Source organism: Notolepis coatsorum (genome assembly GCF_963971535.1).
Source record: "Notolepis coatsorum genome assembly, chromosome: 12".
In the NCBI taxonomy this organism is placed as follows: domain Eukaryota; kingdom Metazoa; phylum Chordata; class Actinopteri; order Aulopiformes; family Paralepididae; genus Notolepis; species Notolepis coatsorum.
This window is the reverse complement of record NC_140176.1, coordinates 93605308-93622103: the sequence shown is the minus strand read 5'-3', so window position 1 is coordinate 93622103 and position 16796 is coordinate 93605308. Positions and strand designations below refer to the sequence as shown.

Below are 16796 nucleotides of genomic sequence, written 5' to 3'. Positions count from 1 at the left end.
ATATTATATAATTATACTTGTAGTTGTATTGTCTGCGAGACATCGCCACCACGCAACAAGTCAAAATGCTCGCTATCCGCAAACAGCTCCACTGTCTGTGTGTATACTCTGCTTTGGTCAAATCACATTCAGCGTGGGGCCTGAGAGTGCTGGGGCTGACGTTCTGCAGATGGATACTATTGAGTCAGAGCGATAGTTCAACAGGGTCTGAAACGTGTTATGAAGCATGATAGCTAATTAGCCAATGTTCAGCTGCAAAAACGAATAATGTCAATTATGTTATAAGTAGAGATGTTCCGATACCATTTTTTCCTTTCCGATCCGATTCCGATACCTAAGCTTTGGGTATCGGCCGATACCGATACTTATCCGATACCAGTGCATACATAAAAATAAATAAATAAATAAAAAGATATTATATAAATTATACGTTTTTTTTATTTTTTTTAACAAATACTGTTTTATATATACTGTTTTTTAGTAATAACTAGAAAGTAATGGTATTTATTCAACAACAGGTGATTGTATAGATTTGTATTAGTATCATTAATCAATTAGTATGGGGCTTCAGCACTGCAGATATACCCTACTCCAATGATCCACACGGACATTATACGTTGCTGCACTCACTACCCACTGGCTCTGCAGATATACCCTACTCAGTCTGTCTACAAGGCTCCGTTTCAGTAGCAGTCGGATCTGTTGTGATTTTTGCACAATAAATATTCAACATTCTCTTTTGAGACTCCGCCTCAGACTCTTATCATTTGGCACTAAAAGCTAAACATTGTCACCAATATGGCTGTCCGCAACATGTCATTAATTGTGTACGCGAGCGAGGTGGTCTCAATGACAACGTCAACGCGAGCTAGGTTAGCATAGCATGAGCTGCCGGTATATGAAAAGACTGTAACGTTACTGGTGACATTGTGATTTAACGAATACTCCTTTGCCAACTTGCTGTACTTTGCTTGCAGGTCTGCAGCCATTATTGCTGGATTATGAATAGCCCCAACTTTAGCCAAGGTAATGTTAAAGCTAGCTTTCGGTTAGCTGTTCAATGCTAATAACACCAGCCACCAAGCGAACCCATGAGCTCCCCGTCAACACCGCTCTGTCGGGACGATGACATTTAAGAAAGTATCTGCTGTTAAAATGACAAATGGCATTGACACTTTAATCGATTAAGCACACGTTTGTTTTATAATGCTTACTCAACAGACCGCAGTGTTGTTGATAAATTACGTCATATGGTATCGGAGCGCAGCATTAGAGGGTACTCGCCGATACCGATACCAGCATTTTAGGCAGTATCGGCGGCTTTTCCGATACTGGTATCGGTATCGGAACAACTCTAGTTATAAGACATTGATATCAGGAGCTATCTGTAGCTACTGCTAGCAGGCCATGTGAGCGGATCGGAGCGTGAGCGGCGCGGGGCGCGGAGCGGGCGGTTTTGACGTGAGCGAGGAGTGGGTTTTAAAATGGGTCGGCGCGACGTCCGGAGCGAGAGTTCTCCTCCGCTCCAATCCACTCCAGGTCGCTCACAGTGGTTTAACACTGTTGATGTAATATACATGCAGTACAATGCCAAAGCAACAGATGGCGATGTACAAACATGAAGGCCATTTTCAACCAATGAGAAGGGTGAACCTGTGATATCCGGTTCAGGCTTTGTCACTGTAGAGACGCCCACACTAACTCCTGTTAGAAAAAGTATCGACGCCATTGTTGTTGACGTTAGCTTACATGCTAACGTTAATGGCAGCGACCATAGCATTGTGGCTCGGCTAGCCTATCATCGCTTAATATAGCTAGTGAATGGATAAACAACGTTATTTAACATTGCAGAATGGGTACAATTACAATGCGGCTCAATACAAACAATTGTTAAGGGGCCCAGGGGGTGTAGACTGTTGTAGTTTGAGCTAATTTACACCATGCTCCAAAAAAAAATAAAAATCTGCCGAGCGATCTGGCGCGGGGCTCGATTCAAGGTGAGCGGGGAGCGAGCGGAGAGCGACTTGGGGGCGGGGTCAACATGATCGATTAGCGGAGCGGACCAAGCCTTAAAGAGCGAAGAGCGGATTTCTCGGCCGCGCCGATCCGCTCACGTGGCCTGACTGCTAGCCGGCTAGATGACGTTAGACAATGCATCATGTATTAAAATAAAAATAAAGTGAACTATTTAGTTTACTGGATCATTTCGTTGTGATCTAACAGTGAGCTAACAGTGAGCTAACGTTAGCTACCTATGCTAACGGAGGTCTCATGCTGGCGCATCCCTATCATTCTTAAACTGAAATGCGCATTTGTTGATATCAGGAGCTATCCGTAGCTAGCCAGTTAGACAACGCCTCATCATGTATTAAACTAAAGTGAATAGTTGACCGTGTAGTTTTGTTTAAACAGTAACGCTAGCTCGGTAGCTAACGTTAGCTCACGGGCAATTTTTTTTTTTTTTTTTTTTTTATCCTTTATTTATCCAGGAATGCCCCATTGAGATACAAGATCTCTTCTTCCAGGGAGTCCTGACCAACACAGCACACAACAAGTTTCAACATAAAACAGGGCATTAAACAAAAAACATACAATTCAAATATAAATACAGAGGGTCATTTGTGCAGTGGCAAGGAGCATAATCACATCAACAATAGCATCAGGTAAAACAGTTACATGTTTCATAAAGGGCTAATCGTAGCATACCTTTAAAAGCATTCACAGTAGGAAGTGCCTGTAGACAAAGTTTCACTTGCAGCGTATTCCATAAAAAGGGAGCATAGTGGGAGAATGCAGCTTTACCAAGCTCTGACTGCATCAAAGGAACATTTAACAGCATCCCATTTGCTGCTCGTCTGGTATTAAAAAAGCAAGTATAAAAGGACAGAAGTCTGGAGATATATAAGGGCAGCTTACCTAGCAATGACTTAAGGATAAAAATCAACATGTGTGATTGTCTTCTTTGGTACAGAGAGGACCATCCTAATGACTGATACAAAGTGCAGTGGTGGGTGCGAGAGCCTGCACCTGTTACAAAACGTATGGCAGTATGGTACGCAGAATCCAGCTTTTTAAGCAGGGAGGAAGGAGCATGCATATAGATTACATCGCCATAGTCTAATACAGGCAGAAAGGAACTCTGCACAATTCTCTTCCTGGCTTCAGACGGGAAACATTTCTTTAACCGGAAGAAAAAGCCCAGTTTAGGTCTAAGTTTTCTCAGTAGGTTCCCAATATGAACATCAAAGGCCATCTTTTCATCAATCCATATGCCCAGATATTTATAGGATGCTACTTTGTCAAGGCATGTCCCTTCCAGTGTCAGAATCGGGGGGACAGCTGTATTAGCTCGAGAGCGAGAGAAGGTCATGTACTTGGTCTTTTTTGCATTAAGGACCAGTCTTAGCCTTAGCAAGGAGTGTTGTAGTGTATTAAAAGCATCCTGTAGAAGCTCTATGGCCTGAGTTAAAGAGGAAGCCACTGTGTAAACAACTGTATCATCGGCGTATAAATGAAAACGTGCTGGGTTTATCCCATTTCCTAGTTCATTTATAAAGATGGAAAATAAGACAGGGGCCAAAATAGAACCTTGTGGAACACCTTTGTTTACAGTAAGAGCAGCTGAGGTATAATCTTCTACTGAAACACACTGAGTTCTTTCAGATAGATAGTTTTTAAACCAGCTCAAAGCCATTTTACCAAGACCTATGCAGCCAAGCCTTTGCAGTAGCAATGCATGATCCACAGAATCAAAAGCTTTAGACAGATCAACAAACAATGCTGCACAGTGTTTTTTCTTGTCCAGTGCTTCAATTATGTCATTTGAGACTAGCATAGTTGCTGAAGTAGTACTATGGCCTGATCTGAAGCCTGACTGAGACTTGTTAAGAATATTATGGTCAGTTAGAAACTTTTTCAGTTGTTCGTTTACAAGAGATTCAAAGACTTTGGCCATTACAGACAGTCTGGAAATAGGGCGATAATTATTTAGGTCAGAGGGGTCTCCGCCCTTTAACAAGGGGAGAACCATGGCCGACTTCCATGAGCTAGGTAATTCACCAGCACAAAGACTGAGATTCAAAATAGAGGTTATGGGTTCTGCAATCAGACCTGCAGCAACTTTGAAGAAGAACGGCTCTATCTTGTCTGGGCCTGAAGATTTCTTTACATCTAGGCTCATTAAAGCTTTGTGAACCTGAGAAGTCAAGATGGGGGCAAAGGTGAACAGTTGATCAGGGTCAAGTGGCGGAGGACCTGGCTCTCCTTCTGCAGCGATCATCCCTGAGTTGCTAGAATCAAAGATTGAGCCAGCAGAAATAAAATGATTATTAAAGCTGTCTGCAATATCCATTTTGCCCTTGATTTCACTCTGATTTACCCTTAAGAGATCAGGAAGGCTGTTTGGAGTGATAGAACCTGAGGAGGATTTAACAAGTTTCCAAAACTTTGCAGGGTTATTCAAATTGTCATGAATTGCATTAAGATAGTAGGCACATTTAGAGTTTTTAATCAGCTTAGTGCATTTGTTTCTTAGTGTCCTATACAGATTCCAATCTAATGGAATATTCGATTTCTTTGCTTTAGCCCAGGCAGTGTCTCTCTGTCGAATGAGAGAGGACATAGAATCATTAAACCAGGGGTTATCTTTACCGCTTATCCTAGATGTCCTAAAAGGAGCATGCTTGTCACATATAGCCAAGAAGGTGGATTTAAAATAATTCCATGCTAACTCAACATCGGTCATAAGTGAAACAATGTGTAAATCACTATTAAAAACATCATGTAGAAACGCTTGCTCATCGAAATGTTTGAATCGTCTCTTATGAATGAAACGTGGCTTTCCTTTAGGGACCTTACAGGTTCTCACACAAGCAATTGCGCAGTGGTCGCTTATATCATTACAAAACGTGCCTACTGCGGAGAAACGGTGAGGTGCGTTTGTAAGAATAACATCAATCAAAGTGGACTTCTCTAAATCTTTTTGGTTTAACCGAGTTGGCGAGTTAACTAGTTGCACCAAGCAGAGAGAGTCACAAGTGTCCTTGAAAGAGTTTTGTAAATCCGTTTGCCAGTCCCAGTTTAGGTCTCCGAGTAGAACCATCTCGGATTTAGTCCAGTTATGGAGAAGATTGGAGAGTATGTTCGTGGCTTCGCTTGTGGCAGCGGGCGGGCGGTAGCATCCGACCACTATAATGTCTGAACCATTTGGGAGCGATAGTTTAATTACAGAGAGTTCAAAGCATTTCGGTTTTGTTAGGGATTCGATGCAGGTGCAGTCTAAATGGTTTTTAACATAAATTGCAACCCCGCCCCCTTTTCCCACACGGTCTGTTCTAAAGACATTGTAATCTTTTATATTTATCATATCATTTGTAATCGACTTTTTGAGCCACGTCTCAGAAAGGATAATGATATCAGAGTCAGTCGAATCGGCCCATATTCTGATGGAGTCCATCTTATTAATCATGCTGCGAACATTAAGGTGAAAAAGACGTAATCCGTCTTTCGTTCTAAACTCCTCTGGCGTTTGCAGCTGACACAGTTCTGGGCCTGGATTCGGTTTCACGTTACCCGACATCAGGAGTAGGAGAATTAGGAGCCAGGTCTTCCTCGCTGGGCTGGTCGGCTTGCCGTCGCAAGTGCGCGCTGCATAGGGGGAAAGTCTCCCATTTCCCTGGGCCCATAGACAACGTATTCCTCGTGGCAGAACCCCGGGTAGATGAGACGTCCATGAGAGAAGGTCCTCCGCGAGCAGCGGGGTTGTCATCTTGGCAAAAACTCTTTCTGAATCCGGGGAAGCCATGGTGCCTGGGGTAGGCCACACATCAAACGCAGGTGTGTCTTGTGGGTGTTCAGCGTCGGGAGCGACACCGGTCCCGGAGATCCCCAGCACCAGGTAGAGTAGCAGGGGAGGTAGCCACATCATGGGATTTTCGTAATACAATGTTTAAAAAAATAAAATAAAATTAAGAGCCCCAAGATCAGAAGAAAAAAAGTTAGTTATTAAAATGGGTGTTGAAAGTTGTAAAAAATCCAATAGGATTGTAAAAATCTAATAAAAACTACTAATTGCTACCAAACACTGCAACGCTCATCACTGAATAGAGGCCTTGCACAGAATGTTTGTGTAGTTCTGTTCCAAAAACGTGTAGTTCTGTTGTAGTTCTGTTCCAAAAACGCTAGAAGCAAAACAAGTAGTCTCCTCAGTAACAACAACAACAAGTTTGCAGGGCTGGAGGAGGTTAGCTGCTGGAGGAGCTACCTGCTGCAGGGCTGGTGGAGGCTAGCTGCTGCAGAGCTGGTGGAGGCTAGCTGCTGCAGGGCTGGTGGAGGCCAGCAAGGAGGCTAGTAGGCCTCAGCCCACAAAACAGGGCAGATGGAGGCTACAGCTTGTAGAGCAGATGTAGTATGCCTCAGCTCACAGAAGGTATGTCAGCAAACAGGACAGAAAGCAGGTAATCCAAGCAGCTGCTGTAGGGCTGGTGGAGGCTAGTTGGAAGGCTAGTAGGCCGTAGCCCACAAAGCAGGGCAGATGGAGGCTACAGTTTGTAGAGCAGATGGAGTAGGCCTCAGCTCAGGGAAAGCATGTCAGCAAACCGGACAGAAAGCAGCTAATCCAAGCAGATTTTCAGATTATGTCCAGCCAGTATCTGAATGAAGGCAATGTCAAGCAGGTGTAGTAAAAAAAAGCCATAAAAAACACATTTTATCCTAGAAGTATGCAGTACTCAGTTCCAAAGTGTTTCGAATAGCTTGTGCTGAAGGTTGATTTGGGGCCTTGTAACTCTTTAGTTTTGATTGGTGTCTATAGGCCTCCCAAAGCTGAGGCTAGTGCTACTGATAATATTATGGATACACTGTCATTATATTCTAATTCAGAGATGCTAGTGCTGGGTGATTTTAACTTGGACTGGCTGCTTCTAATTACCTGAAGGAGGTGAGTGGTGGCAATAGCTAGTTAGCCAACGCTAGCCAGCGCTTGCGAAAACGAATGCCAAACTGTCACGTTGATAGCAGGAGCCATCAGTAGCTGATAACATTAGACAACGCCTTGTGTATTAAACAAAAGTGAATAGATGACTGGGCCATTTTGTTTAATGCTTCAGTTATGTTGAAAGAGGAGCTCTGCGGTGCTCATCCACTCGACTCTTGTCGAAGGGTTTGTTGACAACATGACACGGGTCTGGGAGGGGGAGGAGGAGGAGGAGGGGCAAGCCGTGGAGCAGCAGAGTGTGGCTATGAGCGAGTGAGAACCATAGCTGTCAACATTGGCAGGAGACAAAACGTGTACATTTTAGCCCCGCCCCTTCCCCCGGCCCCGCCCCCTCCCACCCGGCCCCGCCCCCTCCCAATGGAGCTGCCTCGTCGCTGCCATCTGCTGGTCAAAACCTGTATATACCCAGCCATTCGTTGTATGGTAAACTTTTCCTACTTTAAGTGTAAATGCTATGTAAATGATGGTTTTGTTGAACATTTGTATTTCACAGGAGAGAAACTGTATTCAAAGAAAGCTATTAAAATAGTCTTTGAATCTAAATATACTTTCTTTGTGTTGATTTTACATTAATTCCATGATTTTACACAAGTAAATATCAGTTACAAGCTTCGGTTTTATGTCGAAAAATGCTGTTTTTAATCTAGATTAATCTAGATTGATTACAGAAAATTGTGAGATTGATTAGTTAATTTTTTTTTTATCTATTGGCGCCGCTGGTGTATATATTATATATATATGTGTATGTGTATATATGTAATGTGTGTATATATGTCAGAGAATCAGCCCCTTGCGTCCTTAGTGTATAGCATATGACATGGTGTATGTTTGTTCATTGATGTGACAGTGTCTGGCAACATACTGTTTGTGTTCTTTTTATTTCTTTTTTCTTTGTGTTTGTGATTTGTCTTGATGTGTTTGTGAAACTATAAAAGCTGAAAATAAAATATTATAAAGTGTAAATGCTATAAAAATACAGTAAATTACATTTTATCAAAATATTAACCATTAAATAAAGGTTGTAATCTGTAAATGTATTTGATTTGACAGTAAATGTTATGAATTGAAAATGGGGGAAGTCCTTCTCTGGTCTGCATCCCCATAACAATTGTGTATTGCGCAATACTGTATTGTACCCATTCTGCAATCTGTTAAATTTAGCAATCAATCAATGTATTACCATAGTGTCTTTATACCTTCATCACTGTAGGCTACATATTAATACTACAACTCGTTAAAGCTATAAAAAATACCTATGGTAATTAATTTAGCAGTGGGAATATCATTTTTGGAACAGTGTGTGTGTCTAATGTCTACAGAGAAAAGTGAGATAGAAAAAAAGCCAATGCGATTTTGTGTTTTTCCTCAATATCTCTGCAATGCCTGCGAGTTACCAGTAACTGTATTTGTCATACCATGACAATTCACGACAACTTTTAAAACGGATCAATTTATATTTATAAATCGCATTCAGGAAATTGGGCGTCAGTGAATGCTCTCCGTGGAGGAATGGGACACATTCCTGCATCACATACAGTAACTTTGTATTGTTTTATCCACAGAAGATTTGCAAACCTTTTGTTCCAGAGACAAAAGCCACAGAGTGGGCAATCAAGAGACACTGGCTAAGTTGATTTGACACCATCGGTGCATCAGTCTCTCCCCTGAGCTCTGAGCTTTATCCGGTCGCTGATCTTATTCGGGTCGCAGCGGTCTGACTTCCTGTGATAACGTTCTAATCTACACTGCTGCCACCTGTCGTCACAGAGGAGAATTGCAGCCAAGTACAAAATATGTGCCAATTCCGTGAACCGTGAACAGGGCGTGAAGAGGGTTGAAAAAACAGGAGAATCTCGGGAAAAACGGTAGGGTTGACAGCTATGGTGAGAACTCCGCAGAGAATTGGATCATGTTTTCCGCGTCATCGATCGGTTTTGACGATCGGCGAAAATAAAGCATTATCACCGATCACCGATCGCATATTTATACTGATTATCGGACGATAACGATCGGTGGCCGATCGATCGGGGCATCCCTACACGGGAAGCTTGCGCCTGTCTTAATTGACGTGCCAGCAGTTTCTGAGGTTTGTCACCTATTTCAAATTGTATCCGTTTTATCATATTCAATTGCTTATTGACCTGTGCAGATAAAATAGTATTGTACTCATCTCTTTGAGAGACTATAGAATTCAGGATGTCGGGATCCGCAGAGACCCTGTACAGGTGTTCTAGTTGAGACACAGAATCATCCAACTCCACTAGTCTTTTTGACATTTGTTTTCTCCTACCTGCCACGTATGATATGATGCTACCTCTAAGCACTGCCTTGATAGCTTCCCACAGTGTTGAGTCATCCACATCCCCTGTATCATTTGTGGCTATAATGTCAGGTAGCCTGACATGTATTTTAAGAAACTCTTCTCTTTTAAGATTGTGTTGTCAAATCTCAGTACCTCTCAGAGCCACGCACAGCCTTCAGAGCCAGGCGCCACAGTACCTCTCAGAGCCACGCTCAGCCTTCAGAGCCAGGCCCCACAGTACCTCTCAGAGCCACGCTCAGCCTTCAGAGCCAGGCGCCACAGTACCTCTCAGAGCCACGCACAGCCTTCAGAGCCAGGCGCCACAGTACCTCTCAGAGCCACGCTCAGCCTTCAGAGCCAGGCGCCACAGTACCTCTCAGAGCCACGCTCAGCCTTCAGAGCCAGGCGCCACAGTACCTCTCAGAGCCACGCTCAGCCTTCAGAGCCAGGCGCCACAGTACCTCTCAGAGCCACGCACAGCCTTCAGAGCCAGGCGCCACAGTACCTCTCAGAGCCACGCTCAGCCTTCAGAGCCAGGCGCCACAGTACCTCTCAGAGCCACGCTCAGCCTTCAGAGCCAGGCGCCACAGTACCTCTCAGAGCCACGCTCAGCCTTCAGAGCCAGGCGCCACAGTACCTCTCAGAGCCACGCTCAGCCTTCAGAGCCAGGCGCCACAGTACCTCTCAGAGCCACGCACAGCCTTCAGAGCCAGGCGCCACAGTACCTCTCAGAGCCACGCTCAGCCTTCAGAGCCAGGCGCCACAGTACCTCTCAGAGCCACGCCCAGCCTTCAGAGCCAGGCGCCACAGTACCTCTCAGAGCCACGCTCAGCCTTCAGAGCCAGGCCCCACAGTACCTCTCAGAGCCACGCTCAGCCTTCAGAGCCAGGCGCCACAGTACCTCTCAGAGCCACGCACAGCCTTCAGAGCCAGGCGCCACAGTACCTCTCAGAGCCACGCTCAGCCTTCAGAGCCAGGCGCCACAGTACCTCTCAGAGCCACACTCAGCCTTCAGAGCCAGGCGCCACAGTACCTCTCAGAGCCACGCTCAACCTTCAGAGCCAGGCGCCACAGTACCTCTCAGAGCCATGCACATGTAGCCTTCAGAGCCAGGCGCCACAGTACCTCTCCAGCGACTGCTCGACGCAAATGCATGATGAGAAACAACTTGCTATCGTTGCGCAAAGCGCCCATTGGCTCAGAAAAGTTGTCACCGCCCACAAGAGGAAGTTATGAGACGTTTGATTGATTGATTGAAAACTTTATTAACCCTTTCTCTGCCACGCTTATGTACATCCTTATCCCATCCTCTGCCAGCTCTATTTTTCTATGGAGAAGTTCCCCTTCTTTGCAGGGCTATAACTTTTTAAATTGTATTGCTAAATTGACATTACTATGGCCCATTCAACGTCAATTATCTATCGTTTAGGATGTAGCAACGTTCTACTTTTTCATTCACATATTCATACTAAAATATGGTCTAAAGTATAAATATGTTTTTATCGTTTTCTGCAGCATTCTGCAGAACGTGATTTATAGCCCTAAATGCATTATATTGATGATCAAATACAGTTTGATATCGATCGGCGCCAGATAAAAAATTTCAAATGTACGTGCTTCTAGAAGTTACTACTCATCATTTGATGTTGACCGGATGGGGGGGGGGGTCGTTTATAATTCCGTGGCCAACGTTAGATGATTCATGTAGTGTGGGTGATATGATCATCAGAGCAGTTTGTATCGAACACGGTAATAATAAACGCTGAAACTTACCACAGTCTCCTCGGACCGTTGGGCGATGAGCGTGGAGCAAAAAGATTGCTATTATGGGATGTTGAAATATGCGATCCATTTCCAGATTGTATAATAGTATATACGTCCAAATCATGTTGTTTATCGAGTTATTGGCAACGGATCGCTATCCATTGTGTCGAGCTTGAGTCCCGCGAGTGATAGCGAGTGGCCGGAACGAATATGGATGAGCACCAGTTTCCGTTTCCGGTTTGCTGTTTGGGCGATCCGCCGATCGGCCACCAGATGGCGCTCTTGAACCGTTGGAGAGTTGAGAGGAGATCAACAGGGGATCTCAAGACTCCGCGGGTGAAATATGATTGCCATCACAGATTTTTTAAATATTGATCGCAATGACGTGTTACGGCGTCATTACGCAGATTACGCATGGTGGAGATTGACGTGTTAACTCGTCCTTGGCGATTAAAGGGTTAACAGATTGCAGAATGGGTACAATACAGAGTATGGCTCAATACACACAATTGTTAAGGGGATGCAGACCAGAAAAATACTTTAATCTTGTTTACATCAGGGTGAATGAATGAATGAATGAAAACTGTATTTAACAGATTGCAGAATAGGTACAATACAGTACGGGTCGCGTGTTGTTTTTTAACAGCGCAGCAGTGCAAGAATGTGACAATTTGACCATGTGACCGCGGCAACGCGGGAGAGCGGCAGTGCGGAAATAGGCTGTCTCTAAGACAAACTCTAACCTTAACCAGCTCCTTAACAGCGCCTAAACTTAACCGTTCTAACCTTAACCAACTCCGAAACAATGCCTAACCTTAACCTTAACCATGCCTAACCTTAACCATAGAAAGAATATTGCCATTCTCTAAGACAAACTCTAACCTTAACCAGCTCCTTAACAGCGCCTAAACTTAACCGTTCTAACCTTAACCAACTCCGAAACAATGCCTAACCTTAACCTTAACCTTAACCATGCCTAACCTTAACCGGCGAAAGAATACACGTTAAAAAAAAAATCACGTTAAAAAAAAAAAATTTTGATGGGATTCGAACTCGTCAACAACGGACCGCAGGACCGCTGCTCTGCCAGGTGAGCTGAAGCGCCGAATGAAAATCATGGCGGACATGACATAATTCCGCTCGCGCTCTGCCGCTCCGCTCGCTCTGCCGCTCCGCCGCTCCGCTCTGCGGTTGCCGCGCCTGCCGCGGGGCATGGCGCAACCAATCAGGGAAAACGCGGAAGCAAAAGCAGCACTGCTGCGCTGTTATTAAACAATAGGCGTACGGGTCACGTCTATCAGATAGATTTATTATTATTGGATACAGGAGTTTGGGTACCAAGAGCTTCTTCAAATAAAGTTATCTTATCCATCATTATTCCAAGATAAACTTCATGAACTGTCAAACAGACACCAAATTATCTCCATCTCTGCAATGGAGTTTATAACAAAATAACAATATATCAACTAGGGATGCCCCGATCACGTTTTTTGCCACCGATACCGATCACAGATCGTCTTGAGCCATATCGGCCGATACCGATATCGATCGTTTTGGTATAAAAAAAATATATTTTTATATATAATTAAAAAAAGAAATTTAATAAAAAATATATATTAATCATACTTGTAGTTGTATTATCTGCAAGACATCGCCACCACGCAACAAGTCAAAATGCTCGCTATCTGCAAACAGCTCCACTGTCTATGTGTACTCGAGTAGCCTCCAGCTACGGCCAGGATTCTCCGGCACTGCAGCTGGACCCTATTGATCACATTCAGCATGCCCTCAGCTCGAAAACGCATCGAATCAATGTTATAAGACATTGATATCAGGAGCTATCTGTAGCTACTGCTAGCCGGCTAGATAACGCTAAGACAACGCCTCATTGAACTATTTAGTTTAATGGGACATTTCGTTTTGAACCGACTAGAATAGATTAACGAATTCCATATAAATCGATAGTTCATTAACGATGCAGCAGTGATACTGTATCCTGCACACACACACACTGCTGAATAATTCTGTTTTGCCTCAATATATACTGTATATATAATTCTGTTTTCCTCAATATACAGTATATTGATGCAAAACAGAATTATTCAGCAGTGTGTGTGTGTGTGTTGTGTGTGCGTGCGTGCACGCGCTGCAGTGGGCAGGAGCGCGCAACAAGATGGTATATAAATATGGTATATTAATACAGTCTAGTGTGCTGTGTGATGACAATACATTTTAATTGAATCTAATTTTGCACACGGCCCTCACATTATAATGAGCTGGATAGGTGTGTATGTGTATATGTGTGTGCGAACGTGAACGCAACGTTCTGACTCCTCCCCCGGCTGCACTAGTCTACTCTCGGCTACTTTCGAGGCGAGCCGAAATCAATCTCAAACACACCTATTCGCCTAATCTCAAACACGCAGAGCAAGCAAACAGTGTGTGGGGAGGGTAGTCACAATTTGGTCATATCTGTCTTAGTAGTTACCTCTGTGCACATACATGTGAAATAAGGTGTTAACTAACTAAGTTGATCTGAAAAACACATTACAAATGATCAATAGGAAAACAAGAAAACTCTTGTACTACGTCTGCAGCTCTTTTCTCCTTTATGACCCAATTCATTGAGGATGAATGTCAACAAGATGGCGCCGCGCTGTGTGCCTCGTTGAGATCCGTCCAGATTGTGTTGATTTGGTTCATGTTTACTGTATGAAGCCCAACCTCAGGAGGCTCATACAGAAGCAAGCATTTCACTGTAATGTACTTGTACTGTATGTGACAAATAAAACAAAACTTGAAGCTACAGGCCTACAGCTACGATCGAGCTAACAGCGGGAGCTCCCGGTATCGGGAGAAATGTAACATTTCATTGTGAACAGAATCACGTCGCTGCAGATGCTCGCAGTTAGTTGCCATGGAGACGGTAAAGTACAAACATGGAAAACATTTGGCATTTTCTACAATTCAACTGGGATTGTACAACTTCCAGGCTCCTTTTTTTTTTTTTTTTTTTATATTCTTTTTCCCCCTCCATTTTCCTCCGATTTTCTCCCATCCCAATGTTAGTCGTTATGCCAATTCCCAGTCCCCTTCCTGGTCGCTGCGCACTTACCCCCCACAGTCGGTCTGGGAGAGTGGAGGCTATCACGTGCTTCCTCCGACACACGTCCAGCCAATCAACCGCTTCTTTTCACCTGGCAGCGCGGATATTCTCTGAGAGGGCGTAGCGTGTGGAAGGATCACACTATCCCACTCAGGTCCTATCCGCGCTTAGCAGGCGCCCCGACCGAACTGTAGGAGTCGCTGTTTACAACGACCCGGACCCACCCCGCCAGCTTCTCCCACCCTCTAATACTGCCAATTGTATTAGTGTGAACGGCCAGCCAAGCTGGTGACAACCCCGGAGCTGTGAGCTGGTTTCGAACAGGCGAATCCTAGCGTCTCCGGGGTTGGTGACGAACGCAATCTCCGCTACGCCACCTAACCGCCTTCCAGGCTCCTTTCAAGCCGCTTCTGCAAGGAGGAGCAATAAGAGGAAACAATGTTTACATGTTTGTACTTACAGATGTTGTGGTGTCCAGTCTGCTGTCTGGTTCCACAAGAAGAACGTTTTGATCCAGATGTGTAGAAAGCCTTGGTCCAGTAGAGTTCAGTCACAGAGAGACTTTACACTAGAAACACACAAAGCGTGTGTCAGTCATTCAGGAAGATGTGTTGTGGAGCGGATCGAGGGCGAGGTTACTTTTAGCTCGCTAAGCACTACTGCGCATGCGCATGCGGATAAGGGGGGGACACTACTGCGCATGCGGATGAGTGGGGGCACTACTGCGCATGCGGATGAGGGGGGGACACTACTGTGCATGCGGATGAGGGGGGACACTACTGCGCATGCGGATGAGGGGGGACACTACTGTGCATGCGGATGAGGGGGGGGCCCTCTCGTGCACTCTCTCTCTCTGTCGTATACTTTTCACATACACGGAATTTGCTTTGGACGTTACTGATTGATTGATTGAGATTCAGATTCCTTTAATAAGCCATTATTATTAATGACACCTAGATTACAAACATTGGTAATTGTTACGGCAATTACAGTATATGCATTTTTCCATCAATCTTTTTTTCACACAACAGCAACAACAGACACAGGACAAAGACAGTGCAGTGAAGGATTAATAATTTGAATATATATAGTGTAAAGTAAAGTGCAGATTAAGAGTGGGTGTCAGACAAGAGGGAAGACTGTAAGGATACCAATTGATTGATTGATTGAAAACTTTATTACCAGATTGCAGAATGGGTACAATACAGTACGGCTCAATACAAACAATTGTTAACACTTTGTGCGCCATTCACGTTGTACGACATGTTTCAAGTTCATGCGAATTCTGCCAGATCACGGCGTACAACGTTATTGAGATCATATTTCATATTTTCGCCATGTTAATCATATTTCCCTCACAGAGCCTTGTCTGATGCTGTGGGACTCGGCACAACTCTGCAACGCTTCAATACTGCCACCTGGTGGATGATCGGCGAGTTGCCAAACCGGAAATGCCGGTTGGATATCGGTGCGTCTCCTAAATCCGTCCGGCCACTCGCATATCGTTGCGGGACTCTAGCCACACACCGTGGCAGACCTGGCAGACTCGGAGAAACTCGTCCACGCTTTTGTGTCCTCCAGGCTGGACTATTGCAATGCACTCCTCATCGGGATTCCTAGCAAAAGCATTAAAAAACTGCAAACCATCCAGAATGTCGCTGCTAGGATCCTGATGAGGGTGCGCAAATATGATCACATCACCCCCACCCTCAGATCCCTTCACTGGCTCCCTGTGGAACACAGAATTGAGTTCAAGGTGTCCCTCCTCACTCACCAGTGCGTACACGGTGGTGCCCCTGCCTATCTAAAGGAACTCCTCACCCCCCAGTCCTCCTCACGTTCCCTCCGCTCCGGCACAGCCTACCTCCTCAAAGCTCCCAGGACTAAGCTGCACTCCATGGGTGATCGCGCCTTCTGCTCCGCCGCACCCAGACTTTGGAATGCTCTCCCCATCCACCTGAGAGCACCACAATCCGTCGAGGTTTTTAAAAGGGGCCTAAAAACATTTCTTTTTAACAAGGCTTTTGCCTGAATTTTCTTTTACTTTTTACTTCTATTCATTTTAATATTATTTTTATTTTATTTTACTCTTAGGTTCTTCCATTTCACTGGTTGTTAGTCTTTTTAATTGTTTTTATTCATTTTAAATTGTTTTATTCATTTAACTTTTGTTTTTATCTCCTGTAAGCACTCTGAGATTCTCACGAATGTAGAGCGCGGTACAAATTTAATCCATTATTATTATTATTATTACCGTGGATATGGATCGCTGCCATAGGGCTAGGTGATATGGCCAAAAACGTTATCGCGATAAAATTATAAAATTATTTTCATATAACTCTATATCGATAATTATCGTCGATATAATGTCTGTCAAGTTTAATTAACTTTTTATGCCCGGCGCCGATGCACAGGCTATTAATAGACTTGTTTTGCTGCTGCGAATGTCTCGAGAGTCGAGTTGATGTCGTCATCAGTCCGCGCACCTTAGCAGTTAGCCATAGCAAGCGGAGTATCTCATGACAATGTACTAAATATGACCATAAAATACTCTGTTCCGCCCCAATACATTGCAACGACGTCCACCGTATACCCCACACTACTATAACAGTTACCCTCAGAATTCAAAA

At 44.3% G+C, this 16796-nt stretch overlaps 1 protein-coding gene across 1 annotated transcript in view; it reads right to left on the bottom strand.

Annotated features, from left to right (window-relative positions):
• LOC311237765 (uncharacterized protein) overlaps positions 1 to 16796 on the bottom strand; it is a 66319-nt gene that overhangs the window by 19904 nt on the left and 29619 nt on the right. The window contains exon 2 of the mRNA XM_084325745.1: positions 14627 to 14734. The gene's annotated coding sequence lies outside the window, so the exon portion shown is untranslated. The remainder of the gene's footprint in view (positions 1 to 14626; positions 14735 to 16796) is intronic.